Source organism: Ipomoea nil, unplaced genomic scaffold (assembly GCF_001879475.1).
Source record: "Ipomoea nil cultivar Tokyo-kokei standard unplaced genomic scaffold, Asagao_1.1 scaffold3384, whole genome shotgun sequence".
NCBI lineage: Eukaryota > Viridiplantae > Streptophyta > Magnoliopsida > Solanales > Convolvulaceae > Ipomoea > Ipomoea nil.
This window is the reverse complement of record NW_017619812.1, coordinates 1934-10056: the sequence shown is the minus strand read 5'-3', so window position 1 is coordinate 10056 and position 8123 is coordinate 1934. Positions and strand designations below refer to the sequence as shown.

At 32.5% G+C, this 8123-nt stretch overlaps 1 pseudogene; it reads right to left on the bottom strand.

The window, feature by feature from the left end:
• Positions 1-648: 648 nt before the first annotated feature.
• On the bottom strand, positions 649-7834 carry LOC109170951 (annotated as a pseudogene).
• Between the last annotated feature and the right edge of the window lie 289 nt (positions 7835-8123).

The window sequence follows — 8123 nt, the reverse complement described above, 5'->3', positions numbered from 1 at the left end:
TAATGTAAAAAATTTTTATATTGGAGAAAAATAAAGACAATATAACTAATGAAATTATTTCTCTTATTTAATTTATTGATAATGAATAATTTTTTTTTGAATAAAGTCATTATTGACACCAAGGGCCTTGTGGTCCAATAATGGGACTAGGTTGCTCCCATATGTGGGAGATAGTGGGTTCGAACCTACCTTAGTTGAGACGTAGTTTAAATCTGTGGGTATCTTCTTTATAAATTAAAGAAGTGCATATTTATTATTTTTTTGTTATAGCTACTAAATTATTGTTTAATTTAATAAGAGTAAATAGAGTACTAGAATGCAAAAAAAAAAAAAAAAAAAAAGAAGAGTAAAATAGAGTACTAATTATGCCAACTTTGATTGGGATGGAGTTCGAACCTAAGATCTTCTTATTGAAATCAATGAGTAAATTAATGGTGAACTAATAAAAATTAACGGAGAAGATCATACTTAACGAAAAAGTTAACGAATAATCATATAATTAAGGATAAATTAGGAAATCTTAAAAAAAAATTAAAATCTAATCAATATGAGCCATTCATTTGATTATAAATATTTGATGTCATTTTTTCTACCCATACGTCTAAGGCTCTTATTAGTATAGTAGATTATTCTTCCAAATTTTAATCATCAAGTCGTCTCAAAAAGGTACTCAATCTCAACTTTTTTAGTTAGGGGCATCACCCAATCTTCATAAACTCGAGAAACTAGTGGGGGATCAACCTTGTAGGTTTCTGTTGAATTATCTGTATGGTCGAGAGTCACTTCTCTCCCAAACACCCTAGCTTTCTTCGCCACTCGCTTTTTCACCCTTTTCTTCAACAGCTTCAAATGTCACCAGCTTCATTAGAGCATCTTTGTCCTGCAGGCATAGGAAAAGTACGTAAGAAAATTTTACAAGGAAAATACTTGGTGTACTCTCATTTTATACTCTCAATTTGTACTTCCTCTCACATATTTTTGATTGTAGACATTTTTCTGTGGACCCATATGATGAAACTAACCAATTTTAATTTACCATCTTAGGGAATACAAATAAGGGAGTATAATTTGAGAGTGCATGTAGTAGAACTCATTTTACAATCCTTGATTGTAATATCATTTGTAGTTTGCAAAAATTGTATGCTATTTTTACATTTGGATGGTTAGTTTGTGGCCTCTCTCTCTCTCTCTCTCTCTATATATATATATATTATATATATATATATATATATATATAAAATAGTTCCCTCCAACCAAATAATGTAATTTAGGGCTTCAACGAATTTCAATTCAATTGCAAGGAAATTACATTCAACCAAACAACCTGTAAAGAAATTGTTTTCGGAAGAAAGATGAAGAAATGTATAGATGAGATGGGAAAGTGCAAAGTTGTCAGGGTGTTTGAAGGTAAAAATGTAAAAAGAGTGTTTTTTTTTTCACCGTCTTAAAATACATGCTAAAAGTAAGTAAGACACATAATTCGGGGATTGAGGAGTATTATATATAAGATTTAAAATATTAATTAATTAATTATATATGCAATTCTGCTATGTAATGACAATTTATTTTCTTAAATTGTCTATTATTGTTTTTTCTATAAAATACAACATTTATGTTATAAAGTATTTGTTAGTATTTAAGTATTGTAAACCCCAATTGGGCAAATTATTATGAAAACTAGATATGTCAGGTTTAGTGTCTGTTATAGTACTGACTACTGAGTGAAGATCTGGCGGAACAAACACTGAGTGAAGATTTGGCGGAACAGTCACTAAGTGAAGATCCGGCAGAACAGACACGGCATCACACGGGTTTTAGGAAATTAGCCGTTGGATTTCACAGCCTTTTGCATTCATATGGAGCAGTTACCATATTGAGTTTTTAAGAAACTATCACTTTGTATTCCATGTTACCAAAAAGGTGACGTGACAAGTAATCTTGGTCTACAAGAAAACCCTAGAAGATTACTTGACATCCAAGAATCAGAGTATTATATATAGAGAGTTGTTTTTAGGAGAGAAGAATAAGAGAGAGGTGCTTTACAAGAAATATCCTTCAAAAATTTGAATATCAATAAACTCTCTCTCTTTGAATTACAAAGAGAATACTCCGAGTTATCATCTTCTCAAGACACCATTGATGATATGAATTTAAGAAGACTTTTGGGAAAAATTTCTACAAAGCTTAAATTAGAGGACCGTATTCCATACAACTGTGGTGTAGTGGTGGGTGTGTCAACGAGACGGACAGCGACAACACCGACCTCCAAAGGGACTTTGGACGCTGAAGCACGGATCTCCGAACTCGACAATCATCTATACGCTTCAAAAGATTGGGTACTACCGTGTGGTGTGTAGCACACATTGGGTGAGAAAGGTGTTATTTTACCATCTGTTTGATTTGTTGTTTAGATAGTGGATTAGACTCACTAATGGTGGTCCCTAGACATAGATACTGTTGTATCGAACTGGGTAAACAAAATCTTTTGCCTTTTATTTCTGTTTGGTTTAATTTCCACACCTAATCGTATCTCTAACACACTTAATGGTCGAACAGTTGTATACTATATTAGTGACAAGATAGTCACTCAAACAGATCGATACTGGTTCATAATCTAGACACACTATATACATAAATACAAAAAATTTCAATTGGTATTAGAGCTGATAAGTCTACAAATGACTTGATCTGTAAGGGAATTATAATTTATGTATTTTGTGATATTCTTGGTTGAAATTGAGTATTGATCAAGCTAAAGCACACAGTAAATGACCTTGAAGTGGTTCATAGGCTAATTGGTAGACAAATTGGATTGGCTGCTCGTACTGATTTTGCTACTGTCTTACTTCGATTGAGTATGTCAGATGCTGAACCGGTCGTTGCTATTGTTGATTAGGTCAATGAGGGGGAACCCCGTTGCGTGATTTACTTTGTCTATTATTTTGTCAAAAAAGGGGAGTAGTATACATTGAGGGGGAGTTTGATAATTTGATGGAGTTTCTTTAAGGACAATTGGTTGATTTGGAAATGATTTTATCTTTATGCTTGTAATTGCTCTTTTGCTTAAGTTTTTTGGTTGTTTAATTGTATTGTTCTTTATTGAGTTGTTTTGCCAAATAATAGCCAAATGGGGAGTTTGTTAGTGTTTAAGTATTGTAAACCCAAAATTGTAATTGGCAAATTGTTATAGCAAACTAGATAGGTCAGGGTTAGCGTATGTTATAGTACTGAGTGAAGATGTAGCGGAACAGAACCTGAGTAAAGATGTAGCGGAACAGACACTGAGTAAAGATGTAGCGGAACAGACACTGCATCACGTGGATTTTGGAAATTAGCCGTTGGATTTCACAGCCTTTCCATTCATATGGAGTAGTTACCATATTGGGTTTTTAAGAAACTATCATTTTTGCAGTCCGTGTTACCAACAAGGTGACATGACAAGTAATCTTGGTCTACAAGGAAACCCTAGAAGATTTCATGACATCCAAGAATCAGAGTATTATATATAGAGAGTTGTTTTCAGGAGAGAAGAATAAGAGAGGCAAGAGAGAGGTGCTTTACAAGAAATATCTTTCAAGATTTGAATATCAATAAACTCTCTCTTCGAATTACAAAGAGAATACTCTGAGTTATCATCTTCTCAAAACACCATTGATGATATGAGTTTAAGAAGACTCTTGGGAAGAATTTCTACAAAGCTTAAATCAGCGAACCGTATCCCATACAACTGTGGTGCAGTGGTGGGTGTGTCAGTGAGACGGACAGCGAAATCACAGATCTCCGAGCTTGACAATCCTTTATAAGCTTCAACGTGTGGTGTGTAGCGCACATTGGGTGAGAAGGTGTTCTTTTACCATCTGTTTGATTTGTTGTTGAGATAGTGGATTGGACTCACTGATGGTGATCCCCCATACATAGATACTGTTGTATCGAACTGGGTAAACAATATCTTTTATCTTTCATTTCTGTTTGGTTTAATTTCTGCACCTAATCTTATCCTTGACACACTTATTGGTCGAACAGTCGTATACTAGATCAGTGATAAGACACTCACTCAAACATATCGATACTGGTTCATAATATAAACACACTATATACACAAATACAAAAAAAAAAATTAGTATTCTAACTATTTTAAAATAAATTTCACAAATTTAAAATATCTATTTATCCCTCTAAACTTTTAACTTTTTACTTTGGACAAGGACCATCAATTTGGATATATTGAAATGTATTAGAACTTTAATTTGTATTCTAAGCACACTAGAATTAATTCTCTCTCTTCCTATATATTATAGGAATATTATATTACCATTCCTGGCATGAACTCTTTATATCCTTATAAATACATCTGTTCATCATGTACTTTACATCATCATGGATTGATCAATAATAAGATCATTCTCGAAACTATTGTTCTAATATGGTATCAGTGTCCTGTTGTAGTATCACTCCAAATGAGTGTCCCGTTGTAGCTGCGCTCGGATGAGTGTCCCGTTGTAGCCGATCCTGCAATCTAAAATTTGGTCCGTCGAGATTCTTTTATTTTGTTCGCGACAAAATAACATCAGAGGAACTACAAGGAAATTAAACTACATCTCTACAAAATGACAAACTGGCATACATCTTCACCAAGTCACAAACAAGGCTAAATGATCTAAGAGACAAGTTCAATGTTCTCTCTAGAGAACTTTAAACTTGAGGGGGCGTACGTATTAGACTATGTATTCTAGGCATACTAAAATTCATTCTCTCTCCCTATATTATTAGAAATATTATTATTTACCATTCCTATATTTATATAAGTTATAAATGTATCTCTTCATCATTTACTTTACATCATCATATATTGATCCATAATTATAAGATCATTTCCAGAGCTATTGTTCTAATTAAATGTAAATCCCCGAACATGCAGTTTTGTGTCCTATCAGCAACTGTATAAATGATAGAAACAAATTGGCGACCGCAGAAAAATTGGAAACACATGAAAATACCTGACCACGAATAGCTGTTTTATACTTGTCTGGATTCTCCCTGAATTTAGCCTCAGCGACAATTTTTCCACAATGAATCCTTCTAGAGAGTGCCTTCAAGATGATATAATAGTTAAAAATAAAAAAGAAAATTGTACTTTTATATATAATTGTGTAATTGGTATATAGATGATTAAGATATCTCATTTAAAACTACGAGTTTGTAAATTTTAAAATTGTCAATAATTATTTTGGAAAGTAAAAATTGTACTTTTGATTCATCAATTATGATAGTATATCATATTTAGTTCATGAATTGGCACCTTCATGTTTAGTTCTCGTACGTGTTGATATTTAGGTAGTTTTTTTTATGTCTCGTATAAGTAGTATGTGGTAGACTTAAAGAGATGAGACATTATTAATTACTAGCTATAAAGTGGTGTTTGAATTCGATCAACGAGAGTAAGTTTTTCACTTTTTTACATCTAAAAAATCACTTCAACATTAACTTGAGGACCAAATGTAAATGTGCTAATAATTGAGAAGTTAGTGTGACCATATATACCTTCATAACTAGGACACAAAAAACATCATAACTTCTTCTAATAGAAAATTATAAATTATTACCTGCAAAAGTTGTAAGTCACTAGAAGCCGTAACTGCATAATTTCCATCGTCACCCTTTTTGGCCAAGAGTGGAAGCAACTTCCCTTGATACACATCCCAGATTTCATGACTTACATTGACGGTATTGGGATGCAAAAACTGCATCAAGTATTAGAGCATCCGCATCAGAATGAAAGGATAATGTAAGAGTGATTAGGAAATAGAAGAGGGAAAGAGAATAAAAAAGGAAAAAAAGAAAAAGAAAAATTGAATTTAAATAAAAAAATATTTTAATTAAAATTAAAAGTGGGCCCCACATTTCTGAATTCTCCCCACATTTGCAGAAGCACCCATTTTTTTTTTTTTCTTGCTTCTCTCTCTTCTACATGACATTAATTTCTGACATTATGCATTGATGTAGATGCTCTTTTTTTTTTCTTATCGATAAAATTAAAGAAAAAATTTAATGTATCGATCAACACTTGTCATCTTCTATATATTTGGCACTATCTTACAATATTTGATACAAACTGAAAAATTTTTAAAGAAGTTTTGACTTATATTTGATATAAAAGGTCCTCCAATTGACACTATATCAAAATTTGCTAAAATTAAAATATGTGCTGTAAATTTCTTCTAACAATACAGTACAGTTATCATTCGTGGACTAATAACGATAGATACTAAATTGTTGTTTCAAAATGTTGAATCCCGAATTTCCAAGGGCCCCATGCCCCGGTCCAATAGTGCATTTAGAAGGGTGTAAATCATGGTAACTTAGTTGAACACAAAATCTAGACTAGGCTCCGACCCGACAGTGCATTTGGGAGAATGTAAATCATGGTAACTCGGTTGAATACAAAGTCTAGACCTTTGCTTACTGTCCACAATGAGTCCCTCACTTTGAGAGGTTGCTCCGCACTGTCGTTGGTGAGACTCGATCCTGAGTCATTGTTCCCAAACTTTATCCTATGATCAACTTAGCTGCCCATGCGGGCATAATTGGTACTAAATTAACATACCCGTTCGATCCAGTGACTTTTTGGCTCCAATAATGGTCGGGGCAAATCGTCTGGGAAGAAAGGGACTTCCTCAGGGGATAAATATCTTCCAACCTGTAATGCATGTCTTGAAGTAAATATAGATCACAACTTTCAGAAAATATTTTCACATGATTGAACAATAATTCATCAGTTGACTTCTACTCTCCGAAATTAAACATATATTATACATTATAGTGGAGTGGTGGCAATTGAAAGAATACTTTATATCCGATAGATTTTTAAAAAAAAAAAAAACTATGATCACACATTTGGGAAGAATATAATTCACATTTAATGTATTCTAAATATTTAAGGAAATAAAAACATACCATTTAATTGATCCCACATTTATTAAGGAAATATAAATACAAAAATGAGCGAAAAAAAATTCTTTTCACACACACACAAGCACTTATTTATTGGATGAAAAATTTTATAAACTTATAATTATTGTATCATTATCATTAATCTTATATATTTATAATTTTATGTAGTATTATAATTGATTATTAATATATTTATTAATGTTTGGAATCAATTTTGATTAATTACACAATAATAAACTACAAAAATAAATAAATTATAATAATTTTAAACTAAAATATTTAATTACAATATACTTCATATTTTTAATTTATACTGCGTATATATTTATTTATTCAAAATATATAATTCACATATAATATATTCTAAAATATTTAAGAAAATTAAAAAAAAATGTCATTTATTAGGAATTGATCCCATTTATTAAAAATACAATGCATTTATATATAGAAGTAATGGATAGATGGAAAATTTCTTTAGAAACTGTGTTATATATATATATATATATATATATATATATAGAGAGAGAGAGAGAGAGAGAGAGAGAGAGAGAGATGGAATGCAGGAAATAATGGATTACCTTGGATTGAAGAGCTTTCGCTTCTTTTGACGAAGTACTCGAACAGCTTTCCCCGAAACCTGGAAGAGGTCTGGTTGTATAATGGGGAGTTGGTTGGGTACTGGGCTCTCTCGATGAGCCCGAAAACAATGGTGTCCTCTTGCCGGATCAGGCTCCTCCGTATCGAAGCAAGGGTGGGCTGAGCTTCATCGCCACCGAAAGCTGTCGTCGTTATTTGGCTGACAAGACAAAATCCCAGAAACAATTTTGCAAGAAAAATTCTCGAGGACTTCAGGTTGATAAAGACGAGGACGACGATGAAGGCGCTGCGGAGAAATGGCGAACGAGATCATTGGCATCATGGCGTGTGATGGAAGACAGTGTCAAGAAGTGTTTGTTATCGAGAGAATCTTTAGTTTGTGGTTTGTATGGAGACAATGGAGAATTGGAGATATTACTCTTTCCACTTATATTTATATATATATAGGACAAAAATACCGTGATTAGCTTTCTTTTAAATAAAATGACATTATTTACACTTTTTCTCCTTGTATTATATACTTAGCAAACTTTTCCCCCTAAATTATTCATGTATCCACATTAGTCATCTCTATT